General features: G+C 44.9%; 1 protein-coding gene across 1 annotated transcript in view; it reads right to left on the bottom strand.

Annotated features, from left to right (window-relative positions):
• The window catches only part of LOC132883701 (zinc finger protein 271-like), a 103,593-nt gene that overhangs the window by 12,553 nt on the left and 64,514 nt on the right, over positions 1–26,526 (bottom strand). The window lies entirely within an intron of this gene.

Raw genomic sequence — 26,526 nt, 5'->3', positions numbered from 1 at the left:
AAGGAGACAGCTACAAGACAAACCCGAACAATAAAAGAAAAGGCACAACAGGAAAATTATAAGTCAGCTATAACAGATCACTGTAAAAGGGAAAATCACATTATGGACTGGGGAAATGCCAGAGTCATCCGCACAGAAGATAACAAACATCAGCGCTGGATCAGGGAGGCCATGGAGATCCGTAAGCGAAGCCCGAGGACCATCAACCGGGATGAGGGAGCATACATGCTCTCCCACACCTGGAGTGCCATCTTGCAGGGGACAAACAGACAGTAGAAGGCGTGACCGACCTGTCAAACCAGACAGGAAGGCCACGCCTTCAGAAACAGCAGCTGATAAAAGATGCGTCACCAATTAACATCCGGTGACACTCTGAGGAAGACGGAAGTTGTACGTCGAAACATGTCAGGTAAACAAACCCAAAAATTAGATGTCTGATAAAAAAGAAAAAAAAAAACTAAGCAAGATTTCTGGCTCTCACAGACCTGTAAGTTTTAAGTTTTTAAGTTTTATTTATTTGTACAGCGCTTTTAACAATAAACATTGTCGCAAAGCAGCTTTACAGAATTTGAACGACTTAATGATTGGCTATGTACCCAAATCCTTTAAACTAGCAGTTATCAAACCCCTGATTAAAAAACCTGACCTTGATCCCTGTCAGCTGTCCAATTATCGGCCAATATCAAACCTCCCCTTTATCTCCAAGATCCTTGAAAAAGCTGTGGCACAGCAGTTATGCTCATATTTACATAGGAATAACATCCATGAAATGTATCAGTCAGGATTTAGACCTCATCATAGCACAGAGACAGCACTGGTTAAAGTAGTAAACGACCTACTGTTGGCGTCTGATCAGGGCTTTGTCTCGCTACTTGTGTTGCTTGACCTTAGTGCAGCATTTGATACCATTGATCATTCCATTCTTCTGGATAGACTAGAAAATGTTGTGGGAGTTAAGGGAATGGCCCTCTCCTGGATCAGGTCTTATCTAACTGGTCGTTATCAGTATGTTGATATAAATGGTGATATTTCTAGACGTACCGAGGTAAAGTTTGGTGTTCCACAAGGTTCTGTCTTGGGTCCACTGCTTTTTTCTCTATATATGTTACCTCTGGGCGATATTATTCATAAAAATTGTATTAGTTTCCACTGTTATGCTGATGACACACAGTTGTATGTCTCTGCAAAACCTGATGAGAGACACCAGCTTAATAAAATTGAGGAATGTGTTAAGGACATTAGACACTGGATGCTTATAAATTTCCTTCTGCTTAACTCTGACAAGACTGAAGTACTTGTGCTAGGACCACATACAGCTAGAAGTAAGTTTTCTGATTACACAGTAACTCTGGATGGCCTTTCTGTTTCTTCACGTGCAGCAGTAAAAGACCTCGGAGTGATTATTGACCCCAGTCTTTCATTCGAAACTCACATTGATAACATCACCCGGATAGCTTTCTTTCATCTCAGAAATATTGCAAAGATAAGAAATTTAATGTCATTGCATGATGCAGAAAAACTAGTCCATGCTTTCATTACCTCCAGGTTGGATTATTGTAATGCCTTACTGTCTGGATGTTCCAATAAGTGCATAAACAAGCTCCAGTTAGTTCAAAATGCTGCAGCAAGAGTTCTTACTAGAACTAGAAAATATGACCACATCACGCCTGTCTTATCCACACTGCATTGGCTCCCAATAAAATTTCGTATTGATTATAAAATACTACTATTGACCTTTAAAGCACTAAATGGTCTCGCACCACAGTACCTGAGTGAACTTCTGCTCCTCTATGACCCGCCACGCCTACTTAGATCAAAAGGTGCAGGCTATCTGCTGGTACCTCGTATAGTGAAGGCTACATCAGGGGGCAGAGCCTTTTCTTACAAAGCCCCACAGTTATGGAACAGCCTTCCAAGTAATGTTCGGGAATCAGACACAGTCTCAGCATTTAAGTCTAGGCTGAAAACATATCTGTTTAGTCAAGCCTTTTGTTAATGGTGTTTATGAGGTAAAGGAGTAGATCTGGAGGGTCCTCAGACATAGTGTTTTGGTAAACTGGGATGTATGGATGCTGTCAGTCCCCACTCGCTTGCTCACTCGAGTTTGTTGACGGTGCAGTGGCTGGCTGCTTTATGTCCCGGGGCTCCCTCATGCCTGTGTTACCTTCTGGCTCTCTCCTTTTAGTTATGCTGTCATAGTTAGTTGCCGGAGTCCCTGCTTGTACTCGGTGCAATATGTATACTGTTCCTACTTATTCAGGTGACATTGGGCATACCTAACCACCTGTGTTTTCTTTCTCTCCCCCCCCAAATCTGTCCCTCTGAGTTACATGGAGTCAACAGGAAATCTTTTGGTGGAGACGGTGGGGACCTCGACTGGCTATCGTAGCCTGCAGGGAATCGGCCGTCAGACATTCTGTCGCATGCCCCAGACCCGGTGAAATGTAACTGAATTGTCTTGGCCAGGCCTAAGGGTCCCATCTGCATCTCATCATTGCTGAGGAGTGTGCTCCCATCACCCAATCAAGCATCCAGCCAGAGCAGGTCATGATATATTTTTTACCATATTAACATGCCATTGTGCGTCATGCCTGATGTAAAGACTCTCGTCTCTGCGAGCCTACCACACAGATTTAATACTTGTCATTTTTAGGGCATACCTAACAACGTGTTTTCTTTCTCTCTCCCCCCCCCCCCCCCCATCTGTCCCTCTGAATTACATGTTGATCCTGGGATTGAGATGCTGGCCTCTTCTGCCCCTCGGACCTGCTTGATCCATCCTGGTGCCCTGTGTCTGGTCGGAGTTTTATCGCCCCACTCCTGTGAAGGACGGCCCCATGAGGACAGTTGAGGGTTATACCTGTTAAAACTGTTAATATTATAGTCAGGCTGTCTGTTGTTGCCCAAATGAGGATGGGTTCCCTTTTGAGTCTGGTTCCTCTCGAGGTTTCTTCCTCATGTCGTCTGAGGGAGTTTTTCCTTGCCACCGTCGCCACAGGCTTGCTCATTGGGGATAGATTAGGGATAAAATTAGCTCATGTTTTAAGTCGCTCAAATTCTGTAAAGCTGCTTTGCGACAATGTTTATTGTTAAAAGCGCTGTACAAATAAACTTGATTTGATTTGATTTAAAACATGAGCTAATTTTATCCCTAATCTATCCCCAATGAGCAAGCCTGTGGCGACGGTGGCAAGGAAAAACTCCCTCAGACGACATGAGGAAGAAACCTCGAGAGGAACCAGACTCAAAAGGGAACCCATCCTCATTTGGGCAACAACAGACAGCCTGACTATAATATTAACAGTTTTAACAGGTATAACCCTCAACTGTCCTCATGGGGCCGTCCTTCACAGGAGTGGGGCGATAAAACTCTGACCAGACACAGGGCACCAGGATGGATCAAGCAGGTCCGAGGGGCAGAAGAGGCCAGCATCTCAAACTTCTTTAAGCAGCTCCTCTGTCCTCCACTCGTTACCTGTATTAATGGCACCTGTTTGAACTCGTTATCAGTATAAAAGACACCTGTCCAGAACCTCAAACAGTCACACTCCAAACTCCACTATGGCCAAGACCAAAGAGCTGTCAAAGGACACCAGAAACAAAATTGTAGACCTGCACCAGGCTGGGAAGACTGAATCTGCAATAGGTAAGCAGCTTGGTGTGAAGAAATCAACTGTGGGAGCAATTATTAGAAAATGGAAGACATACAAGACCACTGATAATCTCCCTTGATCTGGGGCTCCACGCAAGATCTCACCCCGTGGGGTCAAAATGATCGCAAGAACGGTGAGCAAAAATCCCAGAACCACACAGGGGGACCTAGTGAATGACCTGCAGAGAGCTGGGACCAAAGTAACAAAGGCTACCATCAGTAACACACTACACCGCCAGGGACTCAAATCCTGCAGGGCCAGACGTGTCCCCCTGCTTAAGCCAGTACATGTCCAGGCCCGTCTGAAGTTTGCTAGAGAGCATTTGGATGATCCAGAAGAGGATTGGGAGAATGTCATATGGTCAGATGAAACCAAAATAGAACTTTTTAGTAAAAACTCAACTTGTCGTGTTTGGAGGAGAAAGAATTCTGAGTTGCATCCAAAGAACACCATACCTACTGTGAAGCATGGGGGTGGAAACATCATGCTTTGGGGCTGCTTTTCTGCAAAGAGACCAGGACAACTGATCCGTGTAAAGGAAAGAATGAATGGGGCCATGTATCGTGAGATTTTGAGTGAAAACCTCCTTCCATCAGCAAGGGCATTGAAGATGAAACGTGGCTGGGTCTTTCAGCATGACAATGATCCCAAACACACTGCCCGGGCAACGAAGGAGTGGCTTCGTAAGAAGCATTTCAAGGTCCTGGAGTGGCCTAGCCAGTCTCCAGATCTCAACCCCATAGAAAATCTTTGGAGGGAGTTGAAAGTCCGTGTTGCCCAGCGACAGCCCCAAAACATCACTGCTCTAGAGGAGATCTGCATGGAGGAATGGGCCAAAATACCAGCAACAGTGTGTGAAAACCTTGTGAAGACTTACAGAAAACGTTTGACCTCTGTCATTGACAACAAAGGGTATATAACAAAGTATTGAGATGAACTTTTGTTACTGACCTTGAAGAACAATGTCTCATGCCAATATTATTAAGCCTCATGAAGGCTGAATTAAAGGTTTTTGACTGTATTGTAAGATTCACAAAACAGCTGACAAGCTCCAAGATGAATTTAGTAACTATAGGAAAATGCAGGCAAGGCTTTATCAGAATTTAGGCAAAGGAAAGGTTTCTAATAAAAGGCGTTACTTCTGACATGGCAAAGCTGTGCTGTGAATCAGACCTCCCTGATAAATATCTATCTGTCCCTTGGTCTCTAAACAGACAGCTACAAAAATACACAACTTTAAAAGTCAGTTCTGTCTCTAAATGGGTTTTACATAAAATATTTTTGATCTGTACAAGTAATATTTATTTGGGCAACAATGTTGTTTTAGTTCAGTGTAGCAGTGTTCATCTTTAATTTAAATGATTTTAAATTTACTTTTAGTCTTGTGTCCTGAAAATAGTAGTTACATTTTAGTCTTTTTTTTGTCAAGATTTCATCAATGGAACTCAATTTTAATTTTAGTCTATCAATGTTTTAATCATAATTTCCTCAGATAGTTGCAGGGTTCTTGTAAAATATGCCCTGCAGTTTTAAGAGGGCCAGTTGCAGCAGGGGTTTAGCTGGATTCCCCCCCAGCATATGGCTGGTTTTGTCACTATGCAGAAGTTACAGTACTCAGCGTAAATGAGTACACCCCCTTTGAAAAGTAACATTTTAAACAATCTCAGTGAACACAAACAATTTCTAAAATGTTGACAAGACAAAGTTTAATATAACATCTGTTTAACTTCTAACATGAAAGTAAGGTTAATAATATAACTTAGATTACACATTTTTTTCCAGTTTTACTCAAATTAGGGTGGTGCAAAAATGAGTACACCCCACAACAAAAACTACTACATCTAGTACTTTGTATGGCCTCCATGATTTTTAATGACCACACCAAGTCTTCTAGATATGGAATGAACAAGTTGGCGACATTTTGCAACATGAATCTTTTTCCATTCTTCAACAATGACCTCTTTTGGTGACTGGATGCTGGATGAAGAGTGATGCTCAACTTGTCTGTTCAGAACTTCCCCAAAGAAAATAATTTCTTTACACCACAAAGGTGAAGGCTACAAGATGATCAGCAAAGCTTTACTTATCAGTCAGAATACTGTAGCAAAAGTGGTACAAAAATTTAAGAAAGATGGAACTGCAACCATCTCACAGAGACGTCCAGGTCGTCCACGGAAGTTAACACCTCGACAGGAGCGTCTTCTGATGAGAAGGGTTGAAGAAAATTGGCATGCAAGTTCACTGCAGTTATCTAAAAAAGTAGAAAGCCAAACTGGGGTGACCTATTTCTGGTGACACAATCCGGCGTACGCTGCAGAGGAAAGGCATGCATGGATGCCGTCCACGAAAGAAGCCTCTCCTAAAGCCCAGGCACAAAAAAAGCCCACCTAGAGTTTGCCAGGGCCCATGCTGACAAAGATGAAGACTACTGGGATTCTGTACTCTGGAATGATGAGACCAAGATAAATGTTTTTGGAACTGATGGCTTCAAAACTGTATGGCGTCGCAAAGGTGAGGAATACAAAGAAAAATGCATGGTGCCTACAGTGAAACATGGTGGTGGCAGTGTCCTTATGTGGGGCTGCATGAGTGCTGCTGGTGTCGGGGAGCTGCATTTCATTGATGGCATCATGAATTCACAGATGTATTGCTCTATACTGAAAGAGAAGATGCTACCATCACTCCGTGCCCTTGGTCGTCATGCACTTTTCCAACATGACAATGATCCAAAGCACACATCTAAGGCCACTGTTGGATTTCTGAAGAACAACAGGGTGAAAGTGATTCAGTGGCCAAGTATGTCTCCTGATCTGAACCCAATCGAACACCTATGGGGAATTCTGAAGACACAAGTTGATCATCACTCTCCATCCAGCATCCAGTCACTAAAAGAGGTCATTGTTGAAGAATGGAAAAAGATTGACGTTGCAAAATGTCGCCAACTTGTTCATTCCATGCCTAGAAGACTTGGTGCTGTCATTAATAATCATGGAGGCCATACAAAAGTACTAGATGTAGTAGTTTTTGCTGTGGGGTGTACTCATTTTTGCACCACCCTAATTTGAGTAAAACTGAAAAATGTGTAATCCAAGTTATATTATTAACCTTACTTTCACATTATAAAAGTTACAGATGTTATTTTAAACTCTGTCTTGTCAACATTTTGGAAATTGTGTTCATTGAGATATTGTTTAAAATGTTACTTTTCAAAGGGGGTGTACTCATTTACACTGAGCACTGTATGTGGAGTTAGCCACGACTGTAATGGTGATGAGCACTATTTTCATATGAAGACGTTACTTTGTTCAGACCAATGCTGTGTGACTCGTATACCTGTTAGAATCCAGGAGCATTATGAAAGCCATGCGAGCAGGGAAGTGAGCGAGTCTCGCAAACCGGATTCACTCCCGCTTCCCAACTACGGTCAGGAACGTGAAAAAGAGGGAAGGCAACATACTGGAATGGATCTTGCTCAGGATATTTCCCCTAGCTGTAAAAATTCCCTTGAGAAGTAAGCTAGGATGACTGTCTGAACAGAACCAGCTATCTTGGGTCACGTTTATTCGTCAGGGCATAATGAACAGAGATTTTGTTTTGCCGTGCTTTTACCGGCCCTCTCTGTGGGCCTGTCATTTCAGGTTCACATGACAGCATGTGTTTTCTCACCGGTCAATCACAACCAAGTTAGCTAATGCACATTAACATTCTACACTAATGCAGAAGCAGTGTGCAGCAGTGAAACAAAAGCCATGGAAAGGTCAAAAATTAAAGGAGGGGCCAAAAAAACCAAACAAACCAGGCATTAGAGGCATAGGCTTCCAAATGTTTAAAAATAAATAAATAAATAAATAAATAAATAAATCAATCTACAAACTGTTTGGGCATCAGCACCCTGAATTGGCCTGCAATGCCATTTTCAAGGACCAGAATGAAGAGCTTAAAATGGACATTAAAACATAGCTATAGACTAGGCTGTTGCCTCTCGCAGTTACCAGAGGACTAGCCCCCCTGTAACCCTAGCTGTATAAGTGAGAGGCCGAGGGCTATGGAAACGAAGGTCAGCGCCGCCCAATGTGCCTGACTGCATGGAGAGGGAAGGACTTTAGAGATGGGCTAGGCTGCATGTTCATTTAAAACTGCTGTAACTTGCCCAACCATAACTGACTATCATATGTACCAGAGATTTCCAAGCTTGCTGGGGCTGAAGCACATCAAAAGGTCAAATCAGAATGTCAAGGCACACCAAATTAAAAGTTGGCTATCGATTATGAAGAATGTCACACACATTATGATGGGCTAGAAGGTCATTTGCAAAATTTGACCCAGATTGCACTACAGCAGATTGTCAAATAATTATTAAAACAGATAGGTAAATCAGACAGGCAATTGTATAATTTTTTTAAAAAATGTGACGCAACGCTCATTACAGCGTTTTCCATGAGAGTTACCTAGACTGTAGTGACGGAAGCATTTTCAGAACACAAACACCATTTGATTTGAGACTGATAACACCAAGTGTCCACTCCAGTCATCCACTAGTCCAAACACAATACGATGGTTATCAATTTAAAACAGCAAACAGATAACATCAATGGAGAAGTTAGCATTGATAATTAGCATTCATCAAACTTGAGCTTAGAGAACGTTAACAGCAGCATGTCCGACTCTCATCTCCTCGCTTTAAAACAGTGCACGGTTAAATTTGTAGAGTTTTAGCTTATTTGAGTCAGAAAAGCTGCTAACACATCCGGTAGCATGTATTCGTCATTCAAAACACAAGTGCATGCTCTAACCAGAGTTCAAAATAGGTTTATTTTTGGCTAAAATGAAATTATTCTGCATGCTCTCTATTCAATATTTTAAATTTTCTAAAAATAAATAAATAAACCAGTTGGACACAGGTAACCACTTCTGCTTCATTTCTTTGAGGGCTGAAGTGTGTGCTCTAGTCATTTTTTTAACCGTTTATGAACTGTTAAACTCCTTAAACATGCTTTGCGGGCGTGGCCTTTTTGCTGTGGCATCACCATTCATATCGACACAACCAGTGTGTTTATGCTTAAATTACTAAAGCACAAAATTGTTTTGTGCAAGGTCTTCCTAGATCTAAAACTCGTAATTTTGCTCGCAAAGTGCTCCAGTTTGATACATTTAACTTTAAAATAAATAAAATTCTCTCACAGGGGAGCATGCCCCCAGAGCGAGGGCCACTGACCCTAGTTTCACAAAATCCTGAGGGAAACACTATTATTCTGTCTTTTTTTTTTTTAATAACTACTGCCAGAGGAAAAGCTACCTGTTCTTTTGCAAGTTAGGGTAGCTGTGAAAGAAATCTCTCTCAACTCAAACGTACAAGTAGGTGACCGTGATTATGCAACATATCCTAGAAGCATGTTGATGTTCAAAAATAAACTTGACGGGTAGTGAACTAATGTGGCAAGTGTGTGTGGAAGGAGAAATCATGAGACGGAGAGCTCCGCTTTTGAATATAAAAGTGTGTCATTGCATATCGTATAACGAAATTGGACGCCATCCTACCAGTGCAACATCTGCTTATTTTAGATTTAATTATTTATTTCGGTCATTTCAACTTTCAATAACATACACACTGGTTACATACATATCAGCAAGAAAGACTGAAAAGGATTAGACTGAAGCAAAAGCTTATTGCGTCTACTCTCATCACATTTCATAAATTAATAAATCTTTTTTTATGCCAAAGGAATTAAGGAAAGAAACAAAAATGAAAAAAAAATTAATAGTAACAATAGTATGTGTTACATTTTGTTCAATACGATTTTACAGCTTTCAATTTCAAATGAACACCAAAACATACATATTGGATTTTGACATTTTCGTATTCTGTAGCGTTACATATCAAGTAGCTGGATCAAATTTAAATCAAACCATTTTTTTTCCAAACATATTTCATCTCAGTTTTGTATTTACTGATAATCTTGTGTTTGTATGCTTTTTTTAAGGCCTTTAAGCGTGTTACACAGTTTAATTTCATTTTCAAGACCATTCCATAAATTAACTCCTGTTATAGATATACACCTCTGTTTCACATTTGTTCTGAACTTTGTTTTAACAAACATATACGAGTTCCTCTTAATTCATAATGACTGTTAGATTTTAATGCCATGATTTAAGTTAGTTTTATAGCGACAGAACGTGATTTAAGATTGTTAGAGTTAACCAGTCTCTTTAATGTTGAATCTAAAGTTGAAATGATTGAATGTTAGATTTAATTGTTAGATCTAAGATGCATTTAGTGATTTAAGTTAGTTTTATAGTTTTAAGTTAGTTTTATAGCTACAGAACGTGATTTAAGATTGTTAGAGTTAACCAGTCTCTTTAACATTGAATCTGAAGTTGAAATGATTGAATGTTAGATTTAATTGTTAGATCTAAGATGCATTTAGTGATTTAAGTTAGTTTTATAGTTTTAAGTTAGTTTTATAATTACAGAATAGAATTTAGGATTGTTAAGACTTTATGATTCTAATGTTAAGACTGAGTTTAATCCTGAATCCTGTTTGACCTTCCTCCAGTCAAGTAGCACTTCTTTGCTTTGCCAGACATAACATATCTTTGTTTAAAATTGTTAAAGACATATTCTTATTTTTCTTATGTTTCGTATGACTGTCTTTGTTTAAATTTGTTAAGGACATATTCTTATTTTTGTTTACTTTCTTATAACATTTGTTTAAATTTGTTAAGGACATATTCTTATTTTTGTTTACTTTCTTATAACATTTGTTTAAAATTGTTAGACATATTCTTATTTGTTATTTTGCTTATGATTGTCTTACTACATATTGATGAAATGAAGATGTAATTTGCTGACTTGGCACAAGACACACATTCATACACAACACACACATTTTCACCTATCCCTTCGCACGCACGTACGGTACATAGCCAAGGTCACATACCATTCACACAGACACATTCATACGCACACACATACCATTCACACATACACACATTTATGCACGCATATATGTAGACAATACATAAACACGGAGAGATAAACTGATGCTATAAAATGTTGTCAAAAAGGTTTTCACTTCGACGAAAGGACTGTGAATAAACTGGCTGTGAAACCGATCTCTGGTTTTCCTGGTCTGTTTTCTTCATGGTGTCTCCGTCCCGGATATCTGTAGGTGGCACGAAGGCATTGGTCTCGGGAGGTTGACCATTCTGACTGGGAGAACCTTAACAATTTGGGGGCTCGTCCGGGATACTTCCAATCAGGTAAGGCGTCTCTTTTAATTGATTAGTTGACTTCCGCCTGGTTGGTAGTATCAGAAAAAAAATCCAGTTGTTTATTATTTTGGTTATCCTCGTGTAGAGGCACGGGACGATGTTTTTATTGGTAATCCTCGTGTAGAGGCATGGGACGTTTTTATTTGGTGATCCTCGTAGATTTTGTTTACGAGAAGACTTGGTGATCCTCGTAGTTTGCGAGAAGATTTGGTGATCCTCGTAGTTTGTTTACGAGAAGAGCGCGCTTTATGAGTTAAACCCATAATAATAATTAATCTCGAGACTGATTCCTTCGTGCAACTATTATGGGGGGGTAACTGTAATAAGGAGGTACTCAGACCTGATTCTGAAGATACTCCATGGGATTGGATGAATCGATGTGATTTAGAACTCTACACTACTCCTTGGTTAGACCATTTAGCCGAATGGTCAGAATTACAACCTCAGTCTTTAATTTATCCTCGTGCCGGAACTTTTAAATCAAACTACCTTGTTTCGGCACTTAAACAGATATATGAAGGATTTGGCAACCCAGAATGGGATTATGATTATATGACCAGAGGCCATTTAGAATGGATTAAAATTAAATCAATATGGGATGATTTTCACGGAATTAAAGAAACTAAAGAGCAAAAGAATTCAGTACCATGCCCTAAGCCTGATGAGAAAGCAAAACCTGCTTTGTTTAGATCTACAGCCTCTGCTCTCCCGCCGATGTGCGGGAGATCAAGAAACACACCTGCAAATACTTCATGTCCTGCTGATAGCGCTCCTAGCGTATCTCTTGCTAAACTTGAAGCAGATAAAGAAAAACCCTGTAAGCTTAAAAACGCTGTTACAAAGAAACGAGACTAACGATTCCAATACAGATGATGACTCTGATGATGATAGCCCCATAAATGCAGCTTGTGTGTGGGCCCGAAGAGGAAGAGGATTTAAGATCTCTCCGCCTTCGGTATTAGAATTAAAAGATATAATTAAGTTGTTGCCTTCGATAGACAACCCACTTAACTTTGTAGAAATGCTCTTAAAAATGTGTAGACATGCCCAGCTGGTTGGAGCAGATTATCGTTTTATCCTGCATGCCGTTCTACGCGATAGTTATGATGAAGCTGTATTGCTAGCTGCAGTGCCCTGCCTAGGTCCTGAGAATGATGACTATGAACTAGTTGAAACTAAGGTAGAAGGCGGTGGCAAAACCACCACAAAGCATGTGCTTAAGTTCTACTGGAAAGAGACTGATAGAGCCATGACAGAATTAAAGGACCAATTGACGCATTATCTGCTCTCACGACAACAGGCTAGCCGTGATCTTTCACAGGTTACTAACTGTAAACAGGAGAAGGCTGAACTCGCTTCAAAGTTTCTGACACGTTTTAGCGAGACATGGACTTGTTTGGGAAATATGCAACTGAATCAGCAGCAAACCAATCCGCTCCTTATTTCGACATTTTTGAATAATTGTCGTCCTGATATACAGAAGGTTTTGAAATATCATTTAAGTGACCGTTGTAATACGATAATGAGAGCCCTAGGGGAAAAAATTAGAACTTTGGAGGGAGATGGTATTCTGGATAGTAAGCAGGTGGCCTGCCTTTCTGTTGTTGGTGGCTACTCACAGCCCCGTGAGGACATGAATAGACAGAAGAATCGGAATTGGGGTAATCCGCAAGCCAGGGTGGGGCCCTGGAATAGGGTATGCCCCGGTAGTAGAGTGTGCTACTATTGTGGTAAAGAAGGACATTGGAGGCGTGAGTGTCGAAAGAAAAAGGCAGATGAAGACAAAGCACGGCATATGTTCCCCCTCCTTCTTCTAATCTTCAGCATGATGTGTCCCTTCTTCCTCCTCCTGCTTTGCCTGCCCCTACAGCAAACCCCATAGGCCCATATCGAACCTAGAGCTGCCCACAGAGCTGTGACCCCATGATGCTACATTGTTCTTTCGACTCTTATCTAGCCAGTGATTTGCCTGTCGTAGAATTAGCTATAGATGGAAAGGTGTTTCCTTTTCTAATTGATACTGGTGCTACGATGTCCTCAGTGGGAGAATCCTACGAGGGTCCGATTTCTAACAAAACTGTTCGCTCTGTGGGAATTGATGGGGTCCCTTTCTCCTCCCCTTGCACTCCTCCGTTATTGGTAACCTGTCCCGCTGACACAGCACTTCATAAACATCACTCTTTTGTGTTGATGCCACAGTGTCCTTTTAATCTAATGGGGCAGGATCTAATGAGTCTGTTACATTTATCCATTTCGTTTCAGGGATCAAAAATGACTATTTGCACTCCTGACTCGCTGCCTCCTGCTTTATCTTATCTTTCTTCACATGTGACTGTTCCAAATATCTCCGCTGTTTGCATGGCTTCTGTAAACACATTTCTTCTACGGATCCTTCTACAGCTTTTACTGATCTCCCCCCCCCCCCCCCCCCCCCTTTGGGCTGAACAGAAGGACGAGGTAGGCCTAGTTCATTGTGTTCCTTATGAGGCTAAGCTTAAACACATGTTTCCTGTTTGCTTTAACCAGTATCCTCTCTCTGAAGACAAAGCCAAAGGAATTGATGTCATCCTACAATCTCTCCTTGAACAAGGCGTGGTGAGAGCGTGTACCAGCCCGTACAATACACCTGTCAATCCAGTACCTAAACCTGATGGTACCTGGCGTTTTACGCAGGACTTACGTAAGATTAATGAGCTGATTGTCCCTGTGGCACCCATTGTACCTGACGTTTCCTCTGTAATATTACAAGTTCCTGCTGATCGTTGCTGTTTTTCCATTATTGATCTCTGTTCTGCCTTTTTCAGTGTTCCCGTTGAAGAAAAAACACAGCCTTTGTTTGCATTTACGCACAGACGGAAGCAGTATACTTGGACACGCCTACCGCAAGGTTTTATTGATTCTCCGGCTGTTTTCTCAGCTGTAATTCGTAACGCACTTTGTGACCTCTCCCTCCCCCAGGGCTCTGTGGTCCTGACATACGCAGATGATCTTCTGGTATCCGCTGAGTCACCAGAAATCTACCGAGATGCCTCCTTGCGCCTGCTCCAACATCTGGCGCACAAGGGCTTCAAGGTTTCCAGAACCAAGCTCCAGTTCTGCAAGGACACTGTTAAGTATCTGGGCTTTGAACTTTCACAAGGTTGTCGTAAGCTGTCATCTGATCGGGTGCAGGTGATTCTAGACACAAAACGCCCTGCAACTAAACATGCACTGATGTCTTTTCTGGGTCTTATCAACTACTGCAGACAATGGATCCCTGACTGCTCCTTATATGACAAGATTCTCCGTTCTGCAATCTCTCATCACGATCCGCTGCAACATCCTTTGACCTGGACTGACACTATGATTGACGCTTATCACTCCCTCAAAAGTGCTCTCTGTTCAGCTCCAGCTCTGGGTTTACCGGACTACTCAAAGCCCTTCCATCTCTACGCCTGTGAACAACAAGGCATGGCGACTGCTGTTTTGGCGCAAGAGCATGGGGGTGGGATCCGTCCGTGTGCGTTCTTATCCAAAACATTAGACACTGTTGCTCAAGGCTTACCTGTGTGTCTAAGGGCTGTCGCCACCTGTGCTCTGATGGTTTTAGATGCGGAAAAATTGGTTTGGTCTCACCCACTGATCTTGCACTCGTCACATCAAGTTAAACAGGTACTGCAAAATTTATAGACTCAACATGACTGCGCAGCGACGCTCCGGATATGAAACCAATCTCGAAATTCGTGCCACATCCTCTTTCAACACTGTAGGTCATGCTCTCGCACGCTTTCTTAATTCTCAGGATGACACTCTGGAAGACACCGATCATGATTGTCTATCTGAAATCTTGCATACTACCAGTATCGGGTCTGATCTCTCCTCCAGCCCTCTAGGGACGGGGGAAGTACTCTTTGTTGATGGCTCTTGTTCTAAACCCTCAGATGGTGTTTCTCTCTGTGGTTATTCTGTGTTCACTGCCTGATATTGTGCATGAGGCCTATGCTCTTCCTTTCTCTTCAGCTCAGGCAGCAGAGTTGTATGCGCTAACGCGTGCTTGTATTTTGTTTCAGGGCAAGGATGTCACAGTCTACACAGACTCTCGTTACGCCTTTGGTGTGGCTCATGATTTTGGGAAGATTTGGCAATCTCAAGGCTTCCACGCCGCAGATGGGAAGCCCATTTCACACTCTACCTTAGTACAAAACCTCATTGATTCTTGTCATCTCCCTAGGTCACTCGCCATAGTTAAAACTAAAGCACATGCCTCGGGAAACGCACCTGAAATCGTGGGTAATTCTCTTGCTGATCGTAATGCAAAACTTGCTGCTGCTTCTGGTGTCATGTCTCCTGGCCTAGATCCTTCATCATGTAACACATCTTGTCTTGCTAGTACGCCGATTCCCGATCTCGACCTTTTTTATTTACAGGCTTCAGCTTCTCCAAATGATTCTGCCTTTTGGCAGTTACAAGGCGCTTATGTCGCCTCTGATGGCCTATGGTACAGTCAGGATGGCCATCTTTGTCTTCCATCTCACTGCCTTCCCTTCCTCGTGCGTGAATTTCACGGCGTGACACACCGTGCACGAAGGGGGGTGAAGGGGGACATGAACAAACTTTTTTGTATAGCCAAGCTAAACAGTTTGGTGGACTCAATTCTCGAGATATGCCTCATCTGCGCACAAAATAATCCCTCTAAAGCAGTCGCGAAACACGAGTGTTTACCCATACCTACGTCTCCATTCCTAGAATGGCAAATCGACTTCACACACACATGCCTCCCTGTGGGCCGTTTAAATATCTCCTGGTGATTGTGGACAAATTCTCTAAATGGGTAGAAGCCTTTCCATGTTCTAGAGAGAATGCGAAGGTAGTTACTCGTATTCTGGCAAAAGAAATAATACCTCGTTATGGGGTTCCAGATGCCATAGACTCAGACAAGGGTACCCCTTTCACCTCAAAAGTCACACAAGACCATTGTAAGTATCTCTCACTAAACTGGCGTTTTCACATTCCGTACCACCCTCAATCTTCTCGGATCGTAGAACGTACTAATCGAACATTGAAAGACAAACTAACTAAGGCTATGCAGACCACAGGTTCAAAAAATTGGGTAGACCTATTGCCAGCCACTCTGGCTGAAATTCGCATGACATCAAAACCTAGTCTAGGCGGCTATTCCCCCTATGAGATTATTTTTGGACGACCTTTCCCTCTCCCCTGGAGGAAGGGGACTCCGGCTCTGGGTACCTCTGATTTGAAAACACATATGGATGAGTATTCTGCAGCCCTTATTGTACAAAATTCCCTGCCTTCTTCTGTGTAAATTCCTGTTGTTCTATGTAAAATACTTTGCCTTTAAGAAAATTTGTCTGTGAATATTCTCAGTCATCCAGGTCATAGTAACTATGGGTGGTAAAAGAGAGCTACTGGACTTGCTTGAAGATTCTTGAAGACGTTTCACCTCTCATCCGAAAGGCTTCTTCAGTTCTGTCTGACTGGTAGGGAGTATCAGGTATTTATCCTCTCATGGATGAAAAGCTCATCTAAGGTGTCGTTGAGTCATCCTGTTGGTGTGGGTCACTGGGGGCTGAATGTGAACGGCCTCGAGAGTCGTTGGGGTGATCAATGGATTGCCCGTTAAGGTGATCAATGGAATGCTGATTCTCTCTGTCCTCCTGTGAGCCACTGAAAACAGCTGGGTTTTGGTGTGCATTCAGTTGTCTGGGAAGTGTGCCAAGGACTGCATTGTAGGTGGCTGATAAATGATGTCTTAGGCCCCCACCTCTGTTCAGTGACGGCCGTACCAGGTTGACAAAAATGGCTTCTTTAACTCCTCACTCATACCAACGATCCTCTCTGGCTAAAATGCGTACGTTGGAATCCTGAAATGAGTGTCCTTTGTTGTTAAGATGAAGGTAGACAGCAGAGTCCTGGCCTGAGGAACTGGCTCTCCTGTGTTGAGCCATACACCTGTGAAGCGGTTGCTTGGTTTCACCAATATACGAGTCCGTGCATTGCTCACTGCACTGAATTGCATACACCACGTTGTCCTGTTTGTGTCTGGGTATTCTGTCCTTAGGGTGGACCAATTTCTGCTTCAGGGTGTTACTGGGTCTGAAACGTACCAGAATGTTGTGTTTGTAGAAGATCCTCCTGAGTTTCTCAGATAGACCAGAAATGTAGGGAATGACGATGTTCTTGCGTTTGTTCCTGTTATCTTCCTTGTCCGTTATGTTCCTTTTCCTGCTCTTGAAGAAAGACCAGTCGGGATACCCACAGTTCTGAAGTGCTTTCCTGATGTGATTCTGCTCCTTCTCTTTTCCCTCTACCGTTGCAGGGATGTTCTGAGCCCTGTGTTGCAAGGTCCTAATGACCCCCAATTTGTGTTCCAGTGGGTGGTGAGAATTGAAGAGTAGGTACTGGTCTGTGTGTGTGGGTTTCCGGTAGACCTCGATGCTAAGGCTTCTGTCTTGTCTAATGTGTACATCACAATCCAAGAAGGCTAGATTATTCCCACTTACGTCCTCCCGAGTGAAATTGATGTTGATATCCACTGCATTGATGTGTTTAGAGAAGGCTTCCACTTCATGGGCTTTGATTTTAACCCAGGTGTCATCCACGTATCTGAACCAGTGGCTGGGAGCAACTCCTGAAAAAGTGGTCAAAGCTTTATGTTCCACTTCTTCCATGTAAAGATTGGCCACAATATTCCGGTACGTTTCAGACCCAGTAACACCCTGAAGCAGAAATTAGTCCACCCTAAGGACAGAATACCCAGACACAAACAGGACAACGTGGTGTATGCAATTCAGTGCAGTGAGCAATGCACGGACTCGTATATTGGTGAAACCAAGCAACCGCTTCACAGGCGTATGGCTCAACACAGGAGAGCCAGTTCCTCAGGCCAGGACTCTGCTGTCTACCTTCATCTTAACAACAAAGGACACTCATTTCAGGATTCCAACGTACGCATTTTAGCCAGAGAGGATCGTTGGCATGAGCGAGGAGTTAAAGAAGCCATTTTTGTCAACCTAGAACAGCCATCACTGAACAGAGGTGGGGGTCTAAGACATAATTTATCAGCCACCTACAATGCAGTCCTTGGCACACTTCCCAGACAACTGAATGCACACCAAAACCCAGCTGTTTTCAGTGGCTCACAGGAGGACAGAGAGAATCAGCATTCCATTGATCACCTTAACAGGCAATCCATTGATCACCCCAACGACTCTCGAGGCTGTTCACATCCAGCCCCCAGTGACCCACACCAACAGGATGACTCAACGACACCTTAGATGAGCTTTTCATCCATGAGAGGATAAATACCTGATACTCCCTACCAGTCAGACAGAACTGAAGAAGCCTTTCAGATGAGGGGTGAAACGTTTTCAAGAATCTTCAAACAAGTCCAGGTGCTCCCTTTTACCACCCTTTAAGAAAATGCGGCATTGCCCCTTTAAGGAGCTGCGTTATATAAACAGGCACCGACGTTTCTCTTTCATGTTGTCGCATTCTGGGAGTCTCATGTCTCGTTTGAAGGTCTCTCGGTGCTGTTGTGCGTGAATGTAAATGTAAGTGCCCTTATTTTCCCTTGTTAGACTTTATTTGTTGGTGTAGCCATTTATAAGTTTGTATTTCAGCCAGACAATCTTTCTTTGCCATTTGAAATGTCTAACATGTTCTGGGACTCAGCAATATTGTGTTAGCAATCCTACACCGTGTTTTATGTTTGCACATAATGGAGATAAGGCAGTACGAATTTCCCATGTTGTTTTATGACATTTTAGTACTGTTAATCACCATATCTTTATTACTGTGTGTTCAGTACATTTCCTGCAATTATTACCTTCAAATAGAGTGTTAAACAGGACATGTTTGTTATGGGAATAACTTTAGCATTCTCACGTTAAGTATTTTCCCTTTATTTCTTTCTTTGTCTTAGAAACCACAACACAACGGTTGTCACAACTTTTGTCACAACACAACTTCAGCACCTTTGACACAGATGTATATATGCACAGAGACAATTAATAAATGGCAAGATACAACCTCTAGAACAGCTGTGTTCTTTCTGACCGAAGAATTAGGCCAGCGGGTGTACGACCAGTACTTTCCTCATCATTATATCCTACATAGTTGGTCCTTCGAGCCGGATTGTACACCAGCTGCGTCATGGCTGCTTCTAGAGATGTCCAGGGTGAAGCACATCAGCCTGATCCTCGCCCCAGTCGGAGAAGACAACCTCCAGCTTATCTAGAGGACTATGTGCTCAGCCACCCTCGCCAGTCATCCCCCTTCAGACCACACATGCGATCAACAGGGCATGCAACACATGCAAGTCAGAGCAACATTTCTTTCCCATCTGAGGGAGCTACCGCTGCTAGAGCCTCTGTATTAGATCGACTAGAGGAGAGATAGAGAAGTTTAAGCACTGAAATGGAACAGCTTACTGTGGAAATGGAGAATGCAAAGCGTGCTTCTTATCCATTAAGTACAATGGGCTTTTCTCATGAGCATCCAAGATCAACCTCTCCTCATCAGCAGTATAGTAGCAGTTTGCCACATTCATTTGGCCATGCACCTGTCACTACTACCCACACTGGAGACAGGCCTCCCTCAGATTACATGTTAGCTCCCCAAACATTATGGACCAAATCCCCTAGTCACACTTATGTGCAAGAGTTGAATCCATTCTTGTCTCAACCACTCATTTAATCCACTTCATCAGTGCTTCAAGGAGCAGCTTCCAGAGTAGGATCCTGGTTCGATATGACAGAACATCATAGGCCTCTGGTGACAACGGTAGGCCTGACCAAGCATGCAGCGAGTGTTCCATCAGATGGCACTTCTACACCAGCATTTTATGGTTCACCAGAGAGGGCATCCATAGGGCACTACCCCACGGCATCTCTGGCACGCCTGCACCCGCACTACCTCCTCCAGGCCAGCCAGCGCTTGCGTCACCTCTGCCACGCAAGCCAGCGCCCGCGCTACCTCTGCCAGGCCAGCCAGCACCCGCATCACCTCTGCCAGGCCAGCCATCGCCCACGCCACCTCTGCCACGCCAGCCAGCGCCCACGCCACCTCTGCCACGCCAGCCAGCGCCCACGCCACCTCTGCCGCGCCAGCCAGCGCCCACGCCACCTCTGCCACGCCAGCCAGCGCCTGCACAGCCTCCTCCAGGGCAGCCAGTGCCAATGCAGCCTCTGCCCATTCAACCTTATCCGCCAGTGCAGCTACCTGCTGGGCCTTGGTATCCACCTTATGGGATACCACAACCTGGGCATTATCCTTGGTACCCATACCCGTACCATGTGCCTCAACCTGCGGCCTACCCTGCAGCCGATACAGGAGCACCTAACTTGATGGAGATGGCCATTGCTTCATCCTATGGGATACCGAAGCCTAAATTGGTTGCATTCTCATCAGGCAAAGAGAGTGACTTTATTCTCCTGAAAAAAGGTCTGGACACAGTCTTAGGGCCTCACTGACATCTGACAGAGGATTCTAAGTTTCAAGTTCTCCTTGACCTTGTGAAACTTCCTGCAGCTTATCAGATAGCTAAGAGGCATCTTAACAGTCCACAGCCCTACAGCGCTGCGATGCAGGCTCTGGAGCAACGGTACGGCCAGCCACGATCCCTCATACAGAGTGAGCTGAAGGCCATCCAGCAAGCTCCAGCTGTCCGGATGGGTGATGCCCAAGCACTTGAAGATTTCAGCACAGCAGTTAGCTCACTAGTAGGAATGCTACAGTCGACAAGTGGGCCAGCCAGGTACGAGCTGCAGTGTGGTTCGCATGTTGACATCCTGCTTAGCAAACTTCTTATGAGCTACAGGGATTCCTTTGTAGAACACTGCTTGAAGCGAGGCATCATAGCTAGTGGGTCTGCTATGACTTACACTTTGATTGACCTGGCGTCCTGGCTGGAAATTAAGTCTCAAACCCTACAAATCTCTCGACGAGCCGCTGAAGGCATTCAGGGAGAGCCTGCACGTCGAGATACCAAGTCCTCCAAACAGGCAAAAGTGAAGTCATCCACTGTGTTGCTAAACACTGCTGCTACACTGAAGGCAACTGCACCTTCCACATCACCAAAACACAAGCGTGAGCAATTCAAGCCCTTTTGCCCATATTGCAAGTCCAACGAGCACTACCTGAGTGGATGTTCAGAATTCACCAGCATGAATACATCTCAGAAGTCAGATTGGATAAAGGAACAGAACCGCTGCTGGAGGTGTGGTAGAGGGCATAAACCCGACAAGTGCACTCTGAAGAAGCCTTGCGTTTCCTGTGGAGAGCAGCACCTATTGACTTTGCATGAGGTCGCATCTATGCAACAGCCCGGTGTCCTTACCGTCAGCACTGTATCCAGTTGTTTACATGGATCAAGCAAGTCACTCACGCCGAGTGATGCTCAAAGTTGTCCCTGTTCGCTTGCGCAATGGGAACAAGATCTTGGATACCCATGCCCTGCTTGATGATGGGTCTGAAAGGACGACCATGCTTCCCACTGCAGTTGACAAGCTTGGCCTGAAGAGGGAGTGTGAGTTCCTAACTTTGAGAACTGTCCGGCAGGACATAGTGCACCTAAAGGGAGCCTTGGTGACACTTGAAGTATCAACCATGTCGAACTTGGGCATCAAACACAAGCTCAAGAATGTATTCACTGCTTCAGAGCTGAACCTTGCTGAACAGTCCTGCCCACCTGATGTCCTGAAGAGGAAATACCACTACCTGAGGGATGTTCCAGTCGAGCCTTTCCACAAAGCTAAGCCGATGATCCTCATTGGGTCGGACAATGCACATTTGATCACTGCCATACGTCCAGTCCGCATGGGCTCACCTGGCTCTCCTGTTGCTGTATGCACAAAGCTGGGATGGGCCATCCAAGGGCTTGTGACGTTCCTGCAACAGCCCTGTCATCAGAGTTCATGCCTACACACCTCCTTCCTGTCGCCTGCTCAAGAGCTACGACACAATGTGGAGAAATTATGGCAACTCGACACTCTGCCTCGTCGCAATGAGAAAGAGATCACACGCTCAAAGCAGGACAGCTCTGCACTTGCTCTGTTGGAAAGTGACATGGTACGGATCAATGTGGATGGCGTGGAGAGATACGTGACACCTCTCCTGTGGAAAGAGGACCATACCTTACTCCAAGCTTCACCCTCTGCTGTGATGCCTCTCCTATGAAGGGCTGAGAGACGGCTGTCGCACAACCCTGAGCAGGCCACCATCTACAACAGAGAAATACACAAGCTGGAGAAGGAGGGATACGCCGTGAAGATCACCAGTGAGGAGGCCAACAGTACCGCTGGCTCATGGTATATTCCCCATCACATGGTGTTCCATAATGGGAAGGCAAGAGTAGTGTTTAATTGCTCTTTCACATATCAGGAGCACAACCTCAATGCCAACCTGTTGCCTGGCCCTACCTTAGGCCCTCCTTTACTAGGAATACTGCTCAGATTCAGAAAGCATGCTGTCGCTATCAGTGGTGACATTCGTGCAATGTTTCACCAAGTTAGGCTTTTGTCCTCAGACCAGCCTTTCTTGCGTTTCCTGTGGAGAGACATGGAGCAAGACCGTCCGCCGGACATTTATGAGTGGCGTGTACTACCGTTCGGGACTACGTGCAGCCCCTGTTGCGCCACTTATGCAGTCCAGAGGCACGTCAAGGACCATGTGAAAGGCAATGAAGATGTGATGGAATCAGTCATGACAGCCTTTTATGTGGACAACTGTCTCCAGTCCTTATCATGTCCTAAGCAGGCCGCAGCACTCATTGACAAGTTGAGAGCAGTTCTCGCCAAAGGTGGCTTTGACATCAGACAGTGGGCCTGTAATGTACCAGAGGTGGTAGCTCATCTTCCTTCTGAGGCCAGATCCGAGGCCTGTGAGCTTTGGCTCTCTGCAGACAAAACGGAGCCCCAAGAATCCACTCTCGGCCTGAAGTGGAACTGCCTATTTGATGTCCTCAGTTACAAGAAGAGATCAGTCTCTACCACCGAAGTGACCATGAGAACGGTGTACCGTGTACTCGCTAGCCAGTACGACCCTTTGGGGTTCATTATCCCATACACCACCAGGGCTAAAGTACTAGTGCAGGCATTGTGGCGGACCGAGCGACAATGGGATGACCCCATTCAGGACTACTTGCACCCTCTCTGGAAGGCATGGGAATCTGAGCTGACTGACCTCCAGGATGTTACCATTCCTCGACATTACACCCCATTCAACATCACAACTGAGGATGTGGAGTTACATGTGTTCTGTGATGCATCCGAGAAAGCTTATGGAGCTGTAGCTTACCTCCGGGTGTTAGATCCAGCTGGTCAGACCCATGTCTCCTTCATCCTGGCTTGGTCCCGTGTTGCACCCAAGCGCCAGCTTTCAATCCCACGCTTGGAATTATGTGCAGCCCTAACTGGAGCACAACTTGCCAAATTACTGAGTACTGAGCTCACAGTACCCATTACATGCTCCATCATGTGGTCTGATTCCACCACTGTTCTGAAATGAATTCAGTCAGAGTCCCAGCAATACAAAGTGTACGTAGGAACACATGTTGCAGAAATCCAAGACCTAGTCGGGACTAGTAACTGGAGGTATGTTGATTTGAAGAATAACCCGGCTGATGACATAACCCAAGGTCTAACTTTGTTTCAGCTCTCACAGCCTGGTCACTGTTCTCACCAGAGCACTGGCCTGTCTGTCCCTCCACTGTCCTGGATGATGCAACCGAGCTCCGACATGACAGTTTCTGTGGCACCGTCTCCACTACAGACATGCCATTACCTGACTTGGTTGCCTGTGAGACCTGGGAGGACCTCCTACTTACCACGCATCAGGCTCTTCACGGGGCGGCTTCCACACCCCCAAGCGCCTCTGAACGTATTGCAGCCGAACTCGCTCTCCTACAGAGAACACAGTTAGAGAGCTTCCCAGAGGAGGTGACAGCTCTCAAAGCTGGAAAGGCCATACCAACCAATAGCCGAGTGAGCTCACTCTCACCAATGCTCGACCAACTTGGACTGATAAGAGTTGGTGGGAGGCTTCGCAAGGCTGAGGATCTAGAGGACGACACTCTTCATCCTATTGTACTATCACCTGATCACATGGTCACACGCCTACTGATTAGAGACTATGACAATAATCTCCTTCATCCTGGACCAGAGAGAGTCTATGCAGAGGTCCAAAGATCGTATTGGATACTGCATGGACGTCAAGCCATCCGTAAGCATCAGAGGCAGTGTACAGAGTGTTGCAAGTGGCGTAAGAAACCGGGGATTCCCCAAATGGCCAATTTACCCGCTGCACGCCTTCGTTTGAATAAGCCTCCTTTCTGGTCCACGGGGGTTGATTGTTTTGGTCCCTATGCAGTCAAAATAGGCAGAAAACAGGAGAAAAGGTGGGGCATCATATTTAAGTGCCTGACTACAAGGTGTGTCCACTTAGACCTCCTTTGCCATATGGACAGTGACTCTTTCCTCCTTGCCCTACGGAGGTTTGTAGCAAGACGGGCAAAGCCATTTGAGATTCTTTGTGACCAGGGCACTAACTTCCGAGGGGGAGACAGAGAACTCAAGGAAGCCTTTGCTCAACTTGAACCTTCCCTGAGGGAGCAGCTCGCCAGACAAAGCATCTCCTTCAGATACAATCCACCTCCTGCACCTCATTTCGGAGGAGCGTGGGAAAGAGAGATCAAGCCTGTCAAGGCTTCTCTCCAGGTTGTGCTACGCGACCAAATTGTTCCAGAGGAGGTCCTTGCCACCGTGCTGGTGGAAGTGGAAGGGATTCTTAATTCAAAACCTCTGGGCTATGCGTCATCAGACGTGGCGGACCCGGACCCGATCACACCAAACCTACTCCTTATGGGGTGGCGGGATGCCTCCCTGCCTCAGGCCTTGTACGGGCCTGAAGCTCTGCTGGGACGACAACTCTACCAACACAGCCAGGTCATCGCCGGCCACTTCTGGAACCAGTTCATCCAGAGATACCTTCCCAACCTTCAACTGCAACAGAAGTGGAAGGGTTCATCAGAAGACCGAAAGGTTGGACAGGTTGTCCTGGTAATGGACAGTCAGCTGCTAAGAGCTATGTGGCCAGTAGGACGGGTCAGTAAGGTCATTACTAGTGATGACGGTAAAGTCCGGACTGCTGCAGTGGACATTAAAAGGTAGCACCTACCTACGACCCGTGGCCAAGCTAATTGAGTTACCTGAAATGCCCAGTGATGTAGCCGATTAATGTAATAACTGATGGACAGTTAATTTATGTTGTTTACAAATTTACTAAGTAAATTTGGGGGCGGCTGTACAAAATTCCCTGCCTTCTTCTGTGTAAATTCCTGTTGTTCTATGTAAAATACTTTGCCTTTAAGAAAATGCGGCACTGCCCCTTTAAGGAGCTGCGTTATATAAACAGGCACCGACGTTTCTCTTTCATGTTGTCGCATTCTGGGAGTCTCATGTCTCGTTTGAAGGTCTCTCGGTGCTGTTGTGCGTGAATGTAAATGTAAGTGCCCTTATTTTCCTTTGTTAGACTTTATTTGTTGGTATAACCATTTATAAGTTTGTATTTCAGCCAGACAATCTTTCTTTGCCATTTGAAATCTCTAGCATGTTCTGGGAATCAGCAATATTGTGTTAGCAATCCTACACCGTGTTTTATGTTTGCACATAATGAAGATAAGGCAGTATGAATTTCCTATGTTCTCGTCTCGTCTTCTTCCGCTTATCCGGGACCGGGTCGCGGAGGCAGCAGTCTAAGCATGGAAGCCCAAACTTCCCTTTCCCCAGACACCTCGGCCAGCTCCTCGGGAAGAACACCGAGGCGTTCCCAGGCCAGCCAAGAGACATAGTCCCTCCAGCATGTCCTGGGTCTTCCCCGGGGCCTCCTCCCGGGGGGACATGCCTGGAACACCTCCCCAGGGAGGCGTCCAGGAGGCATCCGAAAAAGATGCCCGAGCCACCTCAGCTGGTTCCTCTCAATGTGGAGGAGCAGCGGCTCTACTCCGAGCTCCTCCCGAGTGACTGTGCTTCTCACCCTATCTCTAAGGGAGAGCCCAGCCACCCTGCGAAGGAAACTCATTTCAGCCTCTTGTATCCGCGATCTTGTTCTTTCTGTCATTACCCAAAGCTCATGACCATAGGTGAGAGTCAGAACGGAGATCGACCGGTAAATTGAGCGCTTCGCCTTTTGGCTCAGCTCCTTCTTCACCATGACGGACCGGTAAAGCGACCACATCACTGCGGAGGCTGCACCGATCCGCCTGTCGATCTCACGCTCCATCCTTCCCTCACTCGTGAACAAGATCCTGAGATACTTAAACTCCTCCACTTGAGGAAGGACTTCTCCACCAACCTGGAGAGGGCAAGCCACCCTTTTCCGGTCGAGAACCATGGCCTCGGACTTGGAGGTGCTGATTCTCATCCCAGCCGCTTCACACTCGACTGCAAACTGCCCCAGTGCATGCTGAAGGTCCTGGTTTGAAGAAGCCAACAGGACAACATCATCTGCAAAAAGCAGAGATGAAATCCTGTGGTTCCCAAACAGGATTCCTTCCGGCCCCTGGCTGCGCCTAGAAATTCTGTCCATAAAAATTATGAACAGAACC

This window comes from Neoarius graeffei, chromosome 1 (assembly GCF_027579695.1).
Source record: "Neoarius graeffei isolate fNeoGra1 chromosome 1, fNeoGra1.pri, whole genome shotgun sequence".
In the NCBI taxonomy this organism is placed as follows: Eukaryota; Metazoa; Chordata; class Actinopteri; order Siluriformes; family Ariidae; genus Neoarius; species Neoarius graeffei.
This window is presented reverse-complemented; position numbering and strand designations above follow the sequence as displayed.